Below are 20,629 nucleotides of genomic sequence, written 5' to 3'. Positions count from 1 at the left end.
AAGACGGGGAACCGGAGTTGTAATAAAAAATAACCAGTTCCCCCCGGTTCAGGCCAGGCCTGTCGTAGATCCAGTCCAAGAAAGGATTGAGCAGTTGGAGAAAGCCTTTAGGCTCTTGCAGAATGAACGTAGCCGGGAATGGGACGAAGAGTTCAATGAGGAACTTGAGCCCTTTGCCCCACATATCTCTAGCACCCCGTTTCCTCAAGGATTTAGAATTCCTCATGTCCAACCATTGGATGGAAATTCAGATCCATACAGCCACTTAAGCACGTTCAACATAATTATGCGAGCCAGCAATGTAGGCTACGAGCTCAGGTGTATGCTGTTCCCAGCCTCTCTCACGGGACCAGCAAAAAAATGGTTTGAAAAATACAAGAGGCATTCGATTGCCTCCTGGGATCAATTGTCGAAAGATTTCAAGAAACAATTCAAAGCCATGGTCAGCATCAGGCCTGAGGCTTCAGCCTTGACCAATGTTCGGCAACATCCAAATGAGTCACTGAAAGGTTATCTCATAAGGTTTAACTTGGAAGTCGCTCGAGCTCATGATGTCGATGACAGTGGCCATTTAATGGGCGTTTAAGCTGGAGTAATGCCTGGGAGTCCTCTCTGGGAAGACTTGCAAAGAAAGCTTGTAAGATCCTTAACTGAGTTCAATCGAAGAGCCCAGATGTTTGTTAATGTAGAGGAGGCAAGGTCAGCATTGAATATGACCCTTCAGCCTACAACTACAACGACGAACACTAACTCTGCCTTAACCTCGGCGTATCCTACAACTTCAAAACCCCGCGAGGACAACCCTTCAAAGAGAAAGAAAAATGAGGCGAACAACCCCGAGGCAGATGGGGGAAAGAAGAAGAAAGGAGAAAGATACTTCTCCGTATACAAGGTGTATACCGAGCTCAATGAGTCTCGGGAGAATATCTACCTGGCTAATGAAAACCAAGTTCCTTTTAGGTGACCTGATCCCATGACAAAAGGCAAAAAGAGATTCTAGCAAATATTATAGATTCCACTGAGATATCGGGCATACAACCGATGAGTGTAGACAACTAAAGGATGAGATCGAAGGATTGATCTCGAGGGGGTATTTCAGACAGTATGTAAGAAACCGAAACCCCAATCAGGCTTCCACCAGCCAAAGGGCAGTAGCTACACCACCTGCCCAAAACAATAACTCTCGACCTCGGGAGGATGAGCGACCCCCTCCGATTGATGGAGAAGATGTGATAACCATCTCGGGGGGACCTCATATCGCAGGATCGGGCAAGAATGCCCAGAAAAGATATGTCAGTGAGTTAAAAACTGGTGACGGTTCCCCCTACGAACCCGAACCTAGAGCTCTGAAATAACAAAGGGTTGAAACACAACCCATAAATTTTACTGAAGAGGATGTGTCACATGTCCAGTTCCCCAATAATGACCCCCTGGTCATCACCCTTCAGCTTGCGAACAAGAGGGTACACTGAGTCCTGATTGATAATGGGCGCTCGGTAAATATCCTCTACAAAGCCACTTTAGAAAAGATGGGACTCGCGCTTCGCGACCTAAAAGCCTGCACAACTACGTTGTACGATTTTTCAGGAGAAGGGATTGCCTGTATGGGATCCATCGAACTCCCTGTGACCTTGGGAGACTACCCAGTCTTTGTGACCAAAATGATGGAGTTCGTTGTAGTGGACCTTCCATTGACCTATAATGTATTGCTTGGGAGACCCGCCCTAGTAGGGTTGGGGGCAGTATCGTCAGTCATGCATTTGGCCATCAAGTTTCTGACTTCTGGGGGCATCAGAACTTTGAAAGGGGACTAGCTGGCGGGAAGGGAATGCTACAACATTTTCATTAGGGGGAAGAAACAAACAAGTGCACAAGCACTTGTCATAATTTAGAATAAGGACGACACGATTTTGGAAATCGACGAGGAAATCAACCCTAGAGTAGAAGAAAGAGCAGACCTCGAACCATTGGAAGAGCTTGAAGAGGTCAAGCTCGAAGAAGTCGATCTCTCAAAAACTATGAAGGTGGGGAAAAACCTTTTAGAAAAAACAAAGTAGTAATTAATTTTCTTCTTAAGGAAGAACCAAGATGTTTTCGCATGGTCACATTCTGACATGGTAGGGATAAGTCCAAATGTGATAAGCCACGCACTTAACATTGACAAGAGCTTCCCCTCGAAGCAGCAAAATTGAAGACTCCTGGACGATGATAGGAAGAAAGCCCTAAAGAAAGAAGTTGACAGGTTAATGGCGAACCGATTTATACGAGATGCCTTCTACCTTGATTGGGTCGCCAACCCAGTATTGGTTTCGAAACCCAACGGAACATGGAGAACTTGTATCGACTACTCCGATCTCAATAAGGCATTCCTAAAGGATTGTTTTCCCCTACCTCGGATCGATCAGCTCGTAGATGCCACAACTGGGCACGGTCTTATGTCATTCATGGATGCTTATTCTGGATATAACGAGATCGACATGCACACACCAAACCAAGAGCATACATGTTTTGTAATAGATAAAGTGTTGTACTGTTACAATGTCATGCCTTTCGGGCTTAAAAATGCTGGAGCAACGTACCAAAGACTCGTGAATCGAATGTTCTCCGAGTAGATAGGTAATAACATGGAAGTTTATGTTGATGATATGTTAGTAAAATCTAAACATAACAATAACCATGTAGACAACCTCAAAGAATGCTTTGTGGTATTGCGAAAGTACAACATGAAACTCAACCCCAAAAAATGCTCTTTTGGAGTATCTTCGGGGAAGTTTCTGGGCTTTATAGTTAATGCGCGAGGAATAGAGGTTAACCCGGACAAGATCCAGACGTTAATTGACATTCCCTCACCTTGAAAGCATAAAGATGTCCTGAGTTTAACTGGATGAATGGCAGCATTAAGTAGGTTTGTTTCTAAATCTACAGATCGATGTCTTCAATTTTTCAACCTTTTGAGAGGAGGCAAAAAATTTGAATGGACAGAGGAATGCGAGCTCGCATTCCAGGACCTAAAGAAACATCTTGTGGAACCTTCGATCTTGTCAAAACCTATCATAGGAGAAGTCTTGTACTTATATCTCACTACAACCGAGCACACCATCAGCGCTATGCTCGTCCAAGAAGACAAGAAGGTACAAAAACCAGTATACTATGTTAGAAAAAGGTTACTGGGGGTAGAATCGAAATACCCTTTAATGGAAAAGCTGGCCCTCAGCTTGATCCATTCGTCCTGAAAACTCCGACCCCACATCCATGTACTGACTGACCAACCGCTGCGGCAAGTTTTTTCCAAACCAGAGGCCTCAGGCAGATTGTTGAAATGGGTTGTTTAACTTGGACAATTTGAGATCACTTATCATCCGAGAACAACTATAAAAGGGCAGGCCCTGGTAGACTTTATTGTGGAATGTACAAGAGTATCTGATGACGAGGTTATAACCCCAGCCCGCGAGCTGTGGAAGCTTTACATCGATGGATCTTCCAATGAAAATGGATCGGGGGCAGGGATCATATTAGTCACTCCAACTGGGAAGCGATTTCACTCCGCCTTAAGGTTCGGCTTCGAAGCGTCCAATAACGAAGCTGAGTACGAAGCTTTATTGGCAGGATCCGAATAGGCAAGGAACTGAAATCCTAAGGGAATATTAGGCTCGTGGCATAAGGATGGCTGCGTTTTTAGAAAAAGCTAAAGAGATGCTTGAACATTTCGAGTTCTATGCCATAGAGCAGGTTCCCCGAGAACACAATTCAAATGCAGACGCTCTAGCCAGGCTCACCATGTCCAGCGAAGTCGAAAAGCTAAACATAGTATCAATAGAGCACCTGTCGACTCCCAGTATCAGCGAGCCTGAAGAGGAAGATGTATTTTTGATTGACTCCGAACCAACCTGGAGAACCCCAATAGAAGATTACCTCGAAACCGGCAGTCTCCTAGTAGAACGGAACAAGGCTTGAAAACTGATGTATCAGATTCCAAGATACACTATTATGGAAGGAAGGTTATATCAGAGAGGATATTCAATGCCATTACTCCGATGTGTGACTCCACCCGAGGCAAAGAAAATCCTAGAAGAAATTCATGAAGGATTTTGTGGAGACCACACTGGGAGGCATAACCTATCAAGGAAAATTATAAGACAAGGATACTTCTGGCCCACTATCAAAGCAGCTGCGTTCGAATATGTAAAGAAATGTGATAAATGACAGCGTTTCGCTAAAATTCTGTGAGCTCCTCCATCCGAGCTGACCATGATGACCTCCCCATGGTCATTTGCGGTATGGGGAATCGACCTCATAGGTTCGTTGCCAACCGGAAAAGGTGGAGTAAATTATGCAGTGGTCGCGGTCAATTACTTTACAAAATGGACCGAGGCCGAACCTCTGGCAACAATTACCTCAAAAAAAGTTCTAGACTTTGTGGTAAAAAAACATCATCTGCCGATATGGAATGCCAAGGAAAATAGTATCAGATAACGGTACTCTATTGGACAGTGAATTATTGACCCATTTTTGTGAAAAAAAAATGGAATAATAAAAAGCTTCTCCTCCGTTGCCCATCCCCAAGAAAATGGCCAAGTCGAAGCAGTAAATAAGACTATCAAGAGTTCTATGAAAAAGAAGTTAGAAGAAGCCAAGGGAAAATGGCCCGAGGAGTTACCCCAAGTTTTGTGGGCATATCGAACTACAACTCACACTTCAACAGGGCATACCCCTTTTTCCTTGGCATATGGGTGCGAGGCTATGTTACCAATTGAGGTCGAAATACCCACTATTCATAGCCATGCTTATGATCAAGCCTCAATCCAATCCCAGCTCGAAGTAAGTCTGGACCTTATTGAAGAAAGGCGAGATGAAGCTCAACTGACAAATATAGCATATCAACAGCTAGCTACACGATATTTCAATAAAAAGGTTCAGGATAGGAAGTTCGGATTGGGAGACTTGGTGTTAAGGCGTATGTTCCTAGCTACAAGGGACCCGGCTGCTGGCGTACTTGGGCCTAATTGGGAAGGACCATACCAGGTTGAGTCAATTATTCGACCGGTGTCTATAAATTGGCAAGATTAAACGGAGAATTGGTACCACGAGCTTGGAATGGCGAACATCTATGACCTTACTATCAATAGTGTAGGAATGATGTCTCATGTAACCATGCTTGTCTATCTTTACAAAACTTTTATTAATAAAGTGTTCGATTTTGCTCAAAAGTCATTCTTGTTTCAATATGTTGTATTTTTTGCAAACTCTCTTAATTTAATAACCTATGATCACACTCATAGGATATTAAGGGGGCATCAGATGGTATATATACCATAAGTTTGAAAAAAATAAACAATATAAATATAGCATACACAAAAACTAACAAATGTCTGTACCGTTAACCCGACATAGAAGTTAAAAGTGTATTCTCGAAATAAGTGTTCAGATAACCAGATGCGCGAGCTAAGATAATTTGGACATAACCAGATTATTAAAAATAAAGTGTTTGGATATAACCGTATGCGCGAGCTAAGATAATAAAGTTTCTGGAAACGACTAGATTCGCAAACTAGTGTGATCTGGATATAACTAGATCGAAAAATATATAAGTGTATGGATTATGAACTAAACATGACTAAATAGGTTTGGAACAAACCAGCTAAAACTGATTGACACAAGTAGGAAAAAGATAAACCTACTTCGAACTAAGTCGATACCAAGGCTGGAATATTTTGCAAGAAGATAGTTTCGACCTCATAACCTCAGGGAGCTACTTGAGGAAAAGGAAAAGTGACTAAGAAAAAGCAAGATATAACTAAACTACCCATCTTACATACCACTCGAGTATTTTCGAGTGCATGGTAAAAGTAAGGTCCGACCTTGACAAATAACAAGATCGGACATGAATATATCGAGCAAATTGTGCATGAATGCATTGAAACTCGAGCCTAAATCCAACATATGTTTGTACGTATAAATAAACATGAAGGCAAAAATTTAATGTAAATTGCTCAAAATATTTCGATCTAAGAAATTTAGGGCAAAAGTATTAAAGTAAAGTCGAACATAATATTAAAAATATCAAATGTAATTTGGAATAAACAAAAATAGTTCTTTTACGAGCTGCAAATTGTTTTCGCTCCAAGGGCATACAAAAATAGAAAGGCCCTAAACTATTACAAATTTTTTTAAATGGGACGCAGCCCATGATCGAGCTCTAGGAGGCAGGAGCATCCCCCTTGGCAACACTTGACCCCTCCTTAGCCTTCTCAGCTTCCTCCTGAGCAGCTTCCTCTGCCTCCAACCGAGCTTGTAATTTAGCCAGAAGCTCGTCCTCAAAGGTGCCCAAGAAGCTCGTGTCAAGATTGGTGTTGTTGGCCCAAATCCTGTACATGGCCATGTCAACTGGTCGATCCTTCCTCTGCTTGAACTCCTCGAGGAGGCAGGCCTTTTCACCCTCCATTATCTCAAAGGTGGCCTTTTTCTCCTCCTCGAGCTTGGCGTTCAGCTTCTCAAGCTCCTCAGCCCTGGAGCTCTTCTCTTTGAGCTCGGAATTCAGCTTCTCAAACTCCTCAACCCTGAAGCTTTTCTCTTTGAGCTCATCCTCCAACTTTGACTTTGCAGCTTTGCACTCGTCTGCGAGATTACGCTAGAGATCCTTTGACTCCTGAGCATAGGACATACTCGCATGAACCTCGTTGTTCAACTTGTAATTTAGCTGAGCAACTGCAAAGAGAGCCTAACACAAACATTATGTTAGAAAATGTTCCAAGAACAGAACTCAAATAAATGACAAAGTAAGAAAAATTACCGAGGAGATGAGCTCGGTACTCTTGTTAAAGAGGACATTGGAGTCCCGAGCGTTGACCAGGAACTGCCATTGAGGAGCCCTAAGACTGCTGAAGCTTTAGCCCACTTGAGACAGGACGTCCAAGCCGAGAGTGGCTCCGTGAGTCCCGACAGTGTTGTCGATAACATACTCATCAGAATGAGTAGAAATCGACAACAAGTGGTCTCGAGTGGGAGTTGATTTCTTCAGAGCTGGTGCAATCGGTAGGAGGGTCTGGACAACATGTGGCAGGGAAGGATCAGCTGCTGCAGGAACGTCGACCTGGGGATTGGAAGTCGCGACTGGGCTCGAAACAAGAGGAGTTGAAGGAGGAGGAGTCACCTCGGTCCTTTTAGGGACTTTGGCAGGCCGGCCAGTCTTTTGTGAGGCTCTCGGGTGCTTACTCTGCTTGGCTCCCGAACAGCTGTTGACCATATTCTCGAGGTCAGAGTCCATAGTTCCTGCATAATCAAATCACATTAGAAAACGAGCTTAAAATGCTAAAGTAAGCGTAGGGCAGGCAGTTAAAGGAAATAAAGACAAGTGACAAGAAAAATAACTGGAACTCTCCCCCGAGCTCGTGCTCGGCGACTAGGTAATTCCCCTATCTTCAGAGGAGGCTGGGGGAGTCCCTTCCCTATACGTGGAAGTCAACCTCGAAAGGTCCCTATAGTCATTTGTCCCATATTAAACAGCTACCCCATCCCAAACTTCATTTAGACTATACATGGTTTGGTATTTCCCCAGCCAGCTATCAAACCTATGGACCCTATCATCTACCCAAGACCATACATAAAAGTTATCCCTATAATCCGAGAATAAGATCAGGGTGTCGGGTCTATGGTTAAGAAGGGAAGGAGACCACAAGGCCGAGCTGAGAATGACCTTACTTCTGTCACTCGAGCTCGAGGCCTTGTCATTGGCGTCATTCCCCGGGCACAGACTCTTGGGACGACGAATTGGGGATCGTGCTTTCGAGCTTCGCCTCAAAGGAAGCTTGTCAGTAGGGAGTGGTACATGCTCCCACTTGGTGTACTTCGATAGGCGGTATCATTTGTTGACTGGTTCTGCTCCAGAAGACCGTAGGCTCAAAGCTTATCTTCATGAAGAAGATAAGATAGGGAGCGCCTACCGTATGGAAGCTGGAGCAGAGCTTCTTTGTGCTCCTTCATTGTGTCCATAGGGGTAGGACGGTGATAGTTAGTTGAAGAGTTGAATACATTATGATTAGTTCGAGCCTAAGTGAAAGTCGAGCATGAAGGGAAAGGGATTCATATACTTACGAATTCGTTTGAATGAATAAAACTTTGAGGGAGCCAGGCCGTCTGTCCAAAAGAACACTAGCTTGAAGTTAGGAGGATGGTTGGGCATGTCTTCAAAGCTCTTCCTCTCCTTGGGATAGATTGATAGGTAGTAGAAGCCATCTCCTCCCCGAGATTGTGAGGGGTTGCTTTTCAGACAAAAGAGATACATGATCTCTCTTGGTAAAGGTCCTTCCCACTTTAGTTCGTGGTATAGCGACTTTAGGGCTTACAAGACCCTGTATGAGTGGGTCTGGAGCTGTAAGGGCGCGAGCCCAACAAAATCTAGAAAGTTTTTTAAAAAGGACTTCAAGGGAAATAAGGCCCATGCCTTCATATGCTCATGGCTCCAAGCCGCGAGCTTCAGCTTATTGTCGGGACGGTAGTCTCTCGAGGCGTAGCAGCTCCGTTCGTTTGAGGTATGAGCTCTACACCTCAGTGAGCCTGAAAATCCTAGGCCGTGGCGAGCTAGGATGTTGGTGATTTTCCCTAACGAAGAAACCTAGCTCCAATAATGCTCGGCCTCAAAAAATTCCCCCCTTGAGGTAGGAATGGTAGTTGGCTGTGAGGTGGATGGACGACTTGATGGCTCCTCCATCAGCGAGAATGCAAGACCACCCGGCTTGAAGGCAACCGTTACTTTAAGCTTGGGGTCAAGATGGATCGGTCTAAGATCAGGATCTGCGTCTGGATAGATCGTGACCCAAAGTTTTTTCCTTTTTCTCTCTTCAACCTCGTCGATTTGGCGTTGGAAGTGAGCTCAAATATCTTCTTGCTCACACGTACTTTGTGCTCGCGAATTAGCCACTGATTTTGAGAAAAGGGTGATTCAGGGCTTGGAGTTGTTAGAGAATAGGGAATTGTGAGCACTGACCCCCACCATTTCTCAAAATTCTGCGACATCTAGCAAGAAAGAAAGGAGTGAGGGCCAGGCATACAAGAAATAAAGGATAAAATTTAAGATAGTTCGAGCTTGAATACTCGAAACCACGGAAGAAGCTCGATTGAAAGAACGGAATCGGACTAAGAAGAAACTCGAGTTATTGAAAGAATCAGACTTCGAGTGTGTATTTGACGTGAAGGAGGGAAAATGGATTTATTTTAAAGAATCCCAGATTTCCAGGGAAAAAGTTGGCGGTTACTAAAAAAGGTGACAATTTTGGGAAACATGCAATTTAGAACCATAATTCAGTACCCCATTTCTTGGTCTACATGACACGTTACTCATAGTCTAAATAAAAATAACAACAAAATAGAAAGCCATATTTGCATCGTTCAGAAGAACCCAAAATCTACGTAGTATTGGCTAAACAATATGGTTAATGTTATGAATGGTTACAAACATTCTAGTGCCAAACTGGTAAATGTACCTACGGTGTAACAGAATCACAAAAATAACACACAAAAAAACACGTATAAATATATGGGGTCGAGAACAGAGACTTACACGTGGTGGCCGGTGGATACAAAGAAATTGACGATCGAAGGAAGGGTTGCAGGAAAGCTTTCACGGAGTCGTAGACGCCAAGGGATTTTTGTTTTATCGGTTTGGAGAACATGCAAGGACAAGATAATATGGGTTCTTGTTTTTCCTTTCTCTCTGAAAGTTTGAAAACGAAAGTGAAGAAGGAGAAGAGATTAGAGGCTATAAATATGTAAATCTAAAAAGAAAGCCAAAGGTTGGGCTAATCTAAGCCATTGGACAGATTCAGTATCTGATCTAATGGTCAGGTACAAACGTGATGATGGCGGCATAAAATTGGCAGGCAAATAGACGTGGGCATGGTACAAATGCACTCAAGTACTTTGACTAAGTAACCCGTGGAAAACGCGTGTCCACTCTTGAGTACCCTTAGTGGTACAGTTTCTAAGGAGGGCTGTTCAAAAGTTTCCTTCTCATAGGATTCGAACTGATACTTTTGAGGGGGCAAAATGTTACACCCAGATTTCGAGCATGAAGAGTTATGATCCCAAAATCTAGGCTCATTAGGTATAAGCTCGAAATATGCACGGTTCGTCATATGATCCTTTAGTCAGACCGTGTTGCTATAAATAACGACCTCGAAAGCTTGAGGGGTGTGAAACCTCGAATATGCTCTAAGCTCGCAATAGTCATGGTTCAACACTTGTATATACTTCCTGGTGCATCTTTTGTCTACATAGGCTCATCATCTTTTGTCTATATACTTCCTCGAAGTGTAAGCTCAAATGTAATGACTTCATCAATGGTTACTTGTTCCGAACATAGGCGAAGTAAGATGATGAGCTCGCGATTGGCAAATAGTCTCGGAGATGTAGTTGACTATGTATCTGAGCTAATTAGTTACATGTCAATGTATTTATTGTTATAAAATCCCTATGTTTAAGGGATATTATATAATTTGTTAACCAATCCCACGTTTTATGGGATGTTTCCGTGTATGTAGCAGATAATGCATTAAATGGCATTATATTATTTGATTTACAAGATATCTTCCCGAAATATGTGGGAACGAATTCTAAAACCTTCTCTATACATAGAGAAGGAAACACCATTTGTAAAGGACCGAAATTTTGAGATCTTGAGAGAAAACTCTGGGCAACTATTCTCTGAAAAGTTTCCAGAAAACTCTCAAGCATTTATAACACAGACTCATGGACTAGGCAGATTTAACTGTTGAACCACGTAAAAAAGATCCTGTTTTCATCTTCTTTTATTTCCTCTGATATATTCTTGTTTAATTGCTCTCCTTTTTAAGTTGACGAAAAATGTCGTCAACAGGACGCTACAACTATACCCTCCTAATAGAAATTTTGTTCTCGAAATTTACGTGAACAACTTAGGATACTGATCCCAAATATCTGACTTTAGCTCCCAAGTCGCTTCCTCTATCTTGTTGTTCCTCCACAATACCTTCACTAAAGCAATAGTCTTATTCCGTAAAACTTTATCCTTCCTGTCAAGGATCTGTACTAGTCTCTCCTCATGTGTAGATCCTGTTGCAATTCCAGGGTCTCATAACTCAGCACGTGTGTTGTATCTGACACATACTTCTGAAGCATCGATACGTGAAATACGTTATGAACTTTCGATAAAGCTGGAGGCACAACTAGTCTATAAGCTACCTGCCCAATCCTCTTCAAGATCTCAAAAGGCCCCATAAACCTAGAACTCAACTTTCTTTTCTTCCCAAACCGTTTTATTCCTTTCAACGACGAAACTCGGAGAATAACATAGTCCCTAACTCAGAACTCTACGTTCCTACGCTTTGGATCTGCATAGCTTTTTTGTCTACTATGTGAAGCAAGCATTCAAGCTCTAATCTTCTCAATGGCTTCACTGGTCCTCTAAACTGCCTCAGGACCCAGGCACTTCTTCTCACCCATTTCATCCAAATGAATGGGTGATATGCACTTCCTTCCATACAACATCTTGTACGGAGCCATTCTGATCGTTGACTGGTAACTGTTGTTGTAGGAAAACTCAATCAATGGAAGATAATTACTCCAGGATCTCTCAAATCCAATACACATGTTCGAAGTATATCCTGTAAAATCTGTATCGTCTTCTTAGATTGCCCATCTGTCTGAGCACGATAAACCGCACTAAACATCAACCTCGTACCCATTTCCCTATGCATGCCTCCCCATAACTTAGAAGTAAAAGTGGGATCCCAATATGATACTATAGACTTTGGTGCCCCATAGAGATGTACAATCTCCCTCACATATAACTCAGCATATTGATCCACGATATAATTTGTTCTCATAGGAAGAAAATGAGCTGACTTGGTGTATCGATCCACAATCACCCATACTGAATCGTGCTATCCCACCATCCTATGCAAGCCAACCACAAAGTCCATGATTATATCCTCCCATTTCCACTCAAGAATACTCAATGGTTGTAATAATCTTGATGGCCTTTGGTGTTCAACTTTCACTTGTTGACAAGTTAGGTACTTAGCCACATATTCAACCATGTTTTTCTTCATTCCTGGCCACCAATACAAAGATTTCAAGCCCTAATACATCCTCGTGGTGCTTGGATGTAATGAGTATGGAGTAGTATGAGACTGATCCAAAATCTTTCTCTTGATACCTACATCCATCGGAACACATATCTGATTCTTTTATCTCAACATATCCATCTCGAAGACAGTAAAGTCCTTAGCCACTCCAACTAGGACATTCTCCTGGTACTTCACTAATTAAGGATCATCCAACTGAGCTTCCTTTATCCTCTCAAGAAGTGTAGACTGCAGAGTAATATTGGCTAACTGGCCTACAACAAATTTTATCCCTGCTCTAGTCATATCCTCTGCCAACATCCTTGATATCTGCTTCGAGCTAAACAACTGTCCCGGACCTCTCCATCTCAAAGGATTTACCACCACATTAGCTTTCCTTGGATGGTATAGAATATAACAGTCATAATCATTTACAAGTTCCAACCAACGCCCCTGTCTCATGTTCAGATCCTTCTGCGTGAAGTACTTCAAACTCTTTTGATAAGTGTATATCTCACACTTCTCCCTATACAAATAATGTCGCCACACCTTCAGTTTAAATACCACCACTGCCAACTCTAGATCGTGAGTAGAATACCACTCTTCATATTCTTTCAACTATCGTGAAGCATAGGCGATCACCTTCCTAGCCTGCATTAGAACACAACCTAACCCCTGTCTTGAAGCATTGCAGTGAACCACAAACTATCCCTTGTTTGATGGAAGACTAAGTACTGGTGCAGTAATCAACCTTTGTTTCAACTCCTTGAAACTGTTCTCACATCTGTCAGTCCAGACAAACTTTAGGTTCTTACGCGTCAGCTCAGTCAAGGGCGTTGCAATCCTCGAGAACCCTTCAACAAAATGTCGATAATACCCTGCCAATCCAAGGAAACATTTTGAACATTTCATTTCTGAGTTGAAGAGGCATTTTCATTTTCAAATAGTTTTCAATCGATTATGTATTAATCAATATTCGTTTGATTGGTCTGAGTTTATCGACAAAAAAGAATTGTCTAACTCACTTCCTTCCTTTTTGTATAAGTTTCTTATTTTTTTTCTCTAACTCAGTTCCATCTCTGAAGCACTCCTTGGCCTTGGCCAATCTATCACTGCTTCAATCATGGTCGGATCCACCATGATTTCATCCTTGCTAAAAATATGACCAAGAAATGTCACTTGAGGCAACCAAATCTCTCACTTCTTGAAATTGGCATACAACCTGTGCTTCTTCAGCCTCTGTAATACGAAATAGAGATGCTCCTCATGTTTTGACTCTGATTGGGAGTAAATCAATATGTAATCAATGAACACGATCACGAATTTATCCAGGTAATCCTTAAACACCATGTTCATGACACCCATGAACGTTTTCGAGGCATTGGTTTGTCCAAAAGACATAACCAAGAATTCATAGTGCATGTACCTTATGCGAAAGGTCGTCTTTGGAACATCATCCTCTTTGATGCTTAGATGGTGATAACCATATCAAAGATCAATCTTCAAAAACACTATCTTGTATTGAAACTAGTCAAAGAAATCATCGATCCTTGGCAGTAGATACTTGTTCTTGATAGTCAGCTTGTTCCATTCTCAGAAGTCGATATACATCTTTAATGACCCATCCTTCTTCTTAACAAACAAAATTGGTGCACCTCATGACGAAAAACTAGGTCTGATGAATCCCTGGTCAAGTAACTCTTGTAACTGAACGTTCAATTCCTTCAATTCTGCCGGCACCATTCTTTAAGGTGATAGGATACCGGTTCCATTCCAGATGCCAGTTCGATAACAAACTCGATCTCTCGATGAAGTGGCAATCATGGAAAGTCTTCTGGAAACACATCCAGAAACTTACAAACCAATCTAGTCTCCTCTTGTCCAACTGGTACAACCTTAGTGGGACCAACCACACGAACTAAGAATCTTTCGCATCCTTCTTGCAACAGGTCTCTAGCCTTCAATTATTGAAATCATTGGAATGCGAGGCCTGTTTACCGCACCTGTTATCCCTAAAAAATACCTGGATGACGTGGTGAATGAGAAAGTGGCTCGTGGCATCACAAATTAGGGAAAAACGATGAAGTATTGAGAAAAGATAGATGAGCAAAAAAGATAGGTCCAGGACCTATAGGGTAGTCGGCCAGGCCAAGACCCCACAGGGGTGGTCGGCCTGACCCCTACCCTAGGGGTGGTCGGCCCCAGTTTTCCCAAGAACCCTAGGGGTGGTCGGCCAGACATGCTCAAGAACCACCTGGGTGGTCGGCCTAAACTTCCAAGTACACTTCACTGAGAAATACTTGCACTCGTTCAAACTGAGATCCAATAGGTCCATCACCCAGAGGATTAATAGGTCTAGCACCTAGAGGGTCATCAGGCCTAGCACCTAGGTCTCATAGACCAACCAAGACTTAACATTTTTCCAGAGGTTTCAACCGTGCATTATCTACCATGATCTAGAGAAATAACAAGAAACTCACGATCTCATAATCATGGGGAGGTGGACACGTATCTCCACTACCTAATAATCGTGTACCAAACTTTGATCCCCGTATTACTGATCATGTAACAACCCCTGGGTGCTATAAATAAAGGACCTAGAGCTTCATTTCAAAGGAGGGTTTTTTTTTGGAATTTTTGAGATCTGAAGAATATTTGGGGAGAAACTCTGGGAAAATTAGAAACAAGTGAATACTTTTGTTCATTAGTGTAATTGTCGAATGATTCAATACTAAAAACAAAGTGGAATAGTTTATTACTGTTCATCAGAACAGGGCTGAACAACTATAGAATTTATGTGTGTTTGTTTAAGATATTGGTACTCTTTCGTTTATTATATTAATTTTGTTCAAAAGGTGTCATATACTGTACATACGACCGTTGGCCAATTTCACAGGTCAACAATACCTACAAACACAAATGAGCCCTCTCCCTCAGGTTCGAAAGTCACCATCCCCCTTTTCCAGTCTATGGTAACCCCATACCTGGCTAACCAATTCATACCAAGTATAATGTCAAAATCCTCCATCTCTAGCTCCATTAGGTCCACAGACAATTCCCTATTATCCACCTATATTGGTAAGGATCTAATCCATCTCCTAGAAACTACCAATTTCCCAGTAGGCAACAAAGTCCCAAACCCCACAACATACAAATCATAGAGACTACTAAGTTTGTTTAACACTTTGCTAGATAAAAATGAATGCGTAGCACCAGAAAAAATCAAAACAATATACTGAGAGCCAGCGCTAGAAATTTGACCTGTCACCACGGAGAGACTCGCCTCAGCCTCTGTTTGAGTCAAAGTAAACACCGAGTCGAAACCAAATTATCACCCTTCCTAGGTTCTTCTTTCTTCAACTACAGGCAATATTTCTTGAGATGACCCAGCATCCCTCATAGGGAACATGCCTTAGCACGACATTCTCCCAAATGGCACCTCCTAGATAAAGCACATTCTAGATTGCTCTTCCTGCTCTCATTTCCGCCCTGACGGCCACTCTGAGTACCCTGAAATCTCTTGTCTGAATCAGAGTCACTAAATGCATCTACAATCCTCCTCTTCTTATTATTGAGCCCACCGCCCCTACTCGACCTAGTAAATAGAGGTACCATCCTTTGATCATCGTGCCTTGCGGTGCCTTCCTTCCATATTTTGTCCTCCACACCTTTAGTAGTAAGGGCTTTTTATACTACCTGGGGATATGTAGTAACCTCGGGTACTGTAGCAATCCTGATATCTTTGGCTATCATGGAATTAAGCCCCCAAACATACTGATATTTCTTAGTCTCATCAATTGGCACCAAGTTAGAGGAAAACTTGGCCAACCTATCGAACTTCAGAGCATACTCAATCAATGTCATGTTTCCCTAAACTAGATTCATGAATTCATCCATCTTCGGAGTTCGAACTCCGTCATTATAGTACTTCTCATTGAACTATTATGTGAACTCCTCCCAGACTATCGTAGCCACATTCTGGGTCTGGGATACTACCTCCCACCAAATTTGGGCATCATCCCACAGCATATAAGTGGTGCAGGCCACTCTGTCATTTTTGGCCACCATCATGCAGTCGAGGATGGAACTGATCATGCCCATCCACTACTCAGCTCAGGTGGATCTAACTAAACTCACCAGGCGTGTCAAACAAGTCTATCTAGTTTCTATCTGCAAAGGGAAAAGTAAGGGGGATGAGCTAAAATCCTAGTAAGGAAGTACAAACAAGACATACAAGAATAAGCGACATATCTCATATATTCTTAATGTATTTTTTTTATAACAATCACTATCAACATAAGTCATAATCATAAACATTAGACTATTTGCAACATAAGCATAATTGTACATCAATAGAACATATTCATAACCATAAGATCATTTGCATCATGAGCATAAATGTACAACGTAAGATAATAGGCAACATAATCATAAGCATACAACATAAGATCATGGCTCTCCTATTGTCCAATGACTACATGTGACTCCCTATTGGTCACTTCTATGGCACCCTTTTGGCCATGAATTTTCCTGGAACCCTTTTGGCTAGAATCTTAGGCACATCTGCCTTTAATAATGTTGCAGCACTAGGTTAAGCAAACGCAAACAAATCCATACATATCGTATAACTAGAGTCCATTAAAAAAAATATAGAAATCTAGCTAACTTCCTTACCTCAGGTCCAAGCAAAATAAGGGCAGGAATACTTCACAACGAGCCTAGGATAATAGTCAAAACACTTGTCTTAATATCATGTAAAACAGACATATACTCGTCTAAACATATCCCACGTGTGCATTGGCCATGCACACGTGAAATCTATCTCATAACAAGTTGCACCACTTTCTAGATTCTAGCATAACTTATACACAAAATCATGCTTGCATATCACACATAACATCATGAAAAACAATGTTGATACACATATCAACCTTATAGGTCTTCAAGCAAGGACCTTAGACTTACTTAATTGACATATTATTACTAGTAAAAATGCATTTGCATGTAACATGCATACGTGAGACCATTCATGAAAGCTATGCCAAAGTTTATGATATTATACACTAATTTCATAACAATTTTACAAAAATTCAGCAAGCATTATTAACACTTAACTAATTACCCAATAATTTTCCTAGCATGCTTGCAAACATTTTGACAACTTAAAACCATTCCAAATCATGCATCAAAACTTAATCCTAATAATCAAAACCAAAACTCACAAACTAATCATGGCCTAAATCATACCAAGCTTTAATCCAAACATATATACAAACTTGTTTAATATTCATAATTTATTTTAGAAATAATATTACAAAAATAATTAATCAATTTCTAACATGCTTTCAAATCCAACCACAAAATAAGAAATAACACTTTTCTAAAACTAAAAATGTAATTATTTTTAATTCTATTTCTAGAATACCTAATCACATAAAATCATGGCATTCACAAGTATTAAAAATTTGTTTAAAATTCATAGTCACAATACAATATCATCATGGCACAAAAACCACCCCTTAGATACACATGGTTGCTAATCAAATAAACTTAAAAATAAATTTCAGCATGTCATTCATTTATTTGCTTTTATCTTTTAAGCATATAAATTCACATAAAGTCATAGGTTTTCTTAATGAAATAAAATAATAAAATATGTGAAACTAATCCTTTTCATCTTTAGCATATATCATGAAATCATAGCATCAAACTTACTCTTAGTTTACTCATGCTAGCTAAATAAATATATTAACAATAAAATTCAGCAAATAACATAGAATTATAAAATGACCAATAAAACTTTAATAATATTCCAACAATACATGGATAGATCTAACATGCTTTCTAACGTCTTATGCAAGTCCCTATTTGTAACGCCCTGGTTAACCAAGACCGTTTCACTGTGTATTTTAAATAGTGCTTAACTCGCTAAATGAGTCATTAAGCCATAAACGTGCATCTAAATGTTATTATTGGTCCAGGGTTAAAAATTTCGGTTAAAAGGAATGGATGTTTTAATAAAATATTAAACTATACATGGGATCCCATAATAAACGTTTACAAAGTGGTTTACAGTTCCAAAATGGTCATTACAACTCCAAAGTTACAATCCGCCGACCTAAGCCGCAAAAATAGGGTTAAACTCTAGTTCCTCTGAGAAACCTTGGTTGATGTAATGACCCAAATTTCCAAATAAGGTTTAGGACCTTGATTAGGAGGCTGGGAGGGCCATAATTGATTTATTATGCAATTAAATGATTATATGCATGTTTAGGTGTATTAAATATCCATGTGAACCCATTTATGATTAATTGGGTGATTTTCATATTTTGGCCATTTTGGGCATATTTGGCATATATGTGGCATGTGTGTGGTGCTTCATTATTATTTGGTTATGCTAGGGTTACTCAGCACGAGACGATCATAGGAGATAAGCTAGTGCGAAAGTCACGGGGTATTTAGCACATTACCGGGATATTGGGTAATGGGAATAAATATTTGATGATAAATTGGGAGTTAGTGAGATTAGGGGGGAAATTCTAGAAGTTTTGACTATTTTACCCCCGGGGGCATTTTCGGGACCCCGAGCATTAGGATTTGCTTGAGGCTACTTAAGCTTGAAGTAACTTGTTAAGAAATAATAAGAACGTTCTCTCTCCTTCAAAGTTCCATTTTCGAAGGAAACTTGAGTTCTAGGACTTAGATTCAAGCGAGGATCGAGGCATAGAGATATTAGGGAAGATTAGAAGCTTATTAACCGAAGAATTTAGTTGGGGAATAACTCAATCGGAGGTTATCGCTAGGGGATTGGAATCAGGATCGTGATTGTGGCTCATTTATTGGTAACTTGTGCTTGGAGCAAAGGTAAGAAAACTACACCCCATATGTGACATGCATGGTTATTATTGAGGCATGTTGAGTGTTTAAATGTGGACATTGATTGCATATCAAATGCTTAGCAAATCTTGCTCACTTGTGAATGGCACCGACTTAATAGTTAGAATTGGCAATGGTGTCAGTATTAACTGTGAAGCTGTGACTTACTAGTCAAGTTTGGTAGTAGTACCGAGCACTGCTCGTATGGTATTGACTTACGAGTCTAGGACGGTTTTAGCGTGTTTAACGCAAGCTGATACAGATTTGATCTAATCGACATCTGCATTGAATGACTCCTCATGAGCATTAATGTTGGACCGACCTCAAGTTCGATGAAAACTAAAACCGCTTGTCTAGTCTAAAGGCTAGTTATTTAGAGCCAGAGCCAAAAGGCTAAGGTGACCTACATGTCATATGGCTAGGAGGGTATGGGACCTCTGACATGGACTTATTAGTCATTTGACTGAGATAGACTTATCAGTCATCTGACCGAGACAGACTTATTAGTCATCTGACCGAGATAGACTTATTAGTCATCTGACCGAGATGGACATATCAGTTATCTGACCGAGATGTACTTATCAATCATCTGACCAAGATGGACTTATCAGTCATCTGACCGAGATGGACTTATCAGTCATCTGACTGAGATAGACTTATCAGTCATCTGACCGTGATAGACTTATCAGTCATCTATTTAGAGAATGACTTATTAGTCAATTGTTCAAAGAATGACTTATTAGTCATCTACCTCAGAGAGACTTATTAGTCATCTACCTTAGAGCGAGAGACTTATTAGTCATCTACGTTAGAGCGAGAGACTTATTAGTCATCTACTCAAAGTGCAGGACTTCACAAACTACCTGATTGCATGCATGAGAAGGGTTATTACTGCTAGGCATGCCTATTATGACTTAGTAACATGTTATTACTTGTTTATGGGCATATTGAGTTTTCTCGCTGAGCTTCGGCTCACGGGTGCTATGTGGTGCAGGTAAAGGCAAAAGAAAGCTGAACCATCCTTTAGTTGGAGAGCTTAGGTGGCGATGTGTACATATGCGGCTGCTCGACCGCCACGACCGATGGTTGAAAGAGGAACTAGGGTTAAGCCCTATTTTGCCGCTTAGGTCGGCTGGTTGTAAAATTTTTATTGTAATTAACCTTTAAATTATATTTTTGGGATGCCAATGTATATGGTAAACGTTTTAGTGAAACGTTATATCTTATCCAAAAAATTTAATCCTAAACCACTAATCATACTTAGTTACACGATTATGGCCAAATGACTCGGTTAACGAGTTTAGCACTGTTCAAATGCACACCGTAATAGTCCCTAGAGATTAGGGCGTTACAACTTGGTATCAGAGCGAGCCAAGGTTAAGGGTTCCTGAAGACAAGCTGGGCATGTACACCCGTTACTAAAGATAGAGTCGGAGACTGAGACTGAGACTGAGGCTGGTTCCTCAGGGGTGGCAGGTCAGCTTTCTAGTTTTGATTTTTGTATTGTGCTGACTAGTTTGGTGCCATGTTGTTCTTTGTTTGTTGCATCTAGGGAAGCATAAATTTGATATGCAGATTGCATGATTATGCTGTGATGAGTTAGGTTATGGTGGAAAGGACTCATCAGTTGTTTTGATAAAGTTGGTTATGACTGA

The sequence above is a fragment of the Humulus lupulus genome, chromosome X (genome assembly GCF_963169125.1).
Source record: "Humulus lupulus chromosome X, drHumLupu1.1, whole genome shotgun sequence".
Classification (NCBI taxonomy): domain Eukaryota; kingdom Viridiplantae; phylum Streptophyta; class Magnoliopsida; order Rosales; family Cannabaceae; genus Humulus; species Humulus lupulus.
Note: the sequence above shows the minus strand (reverse complement) of the source record.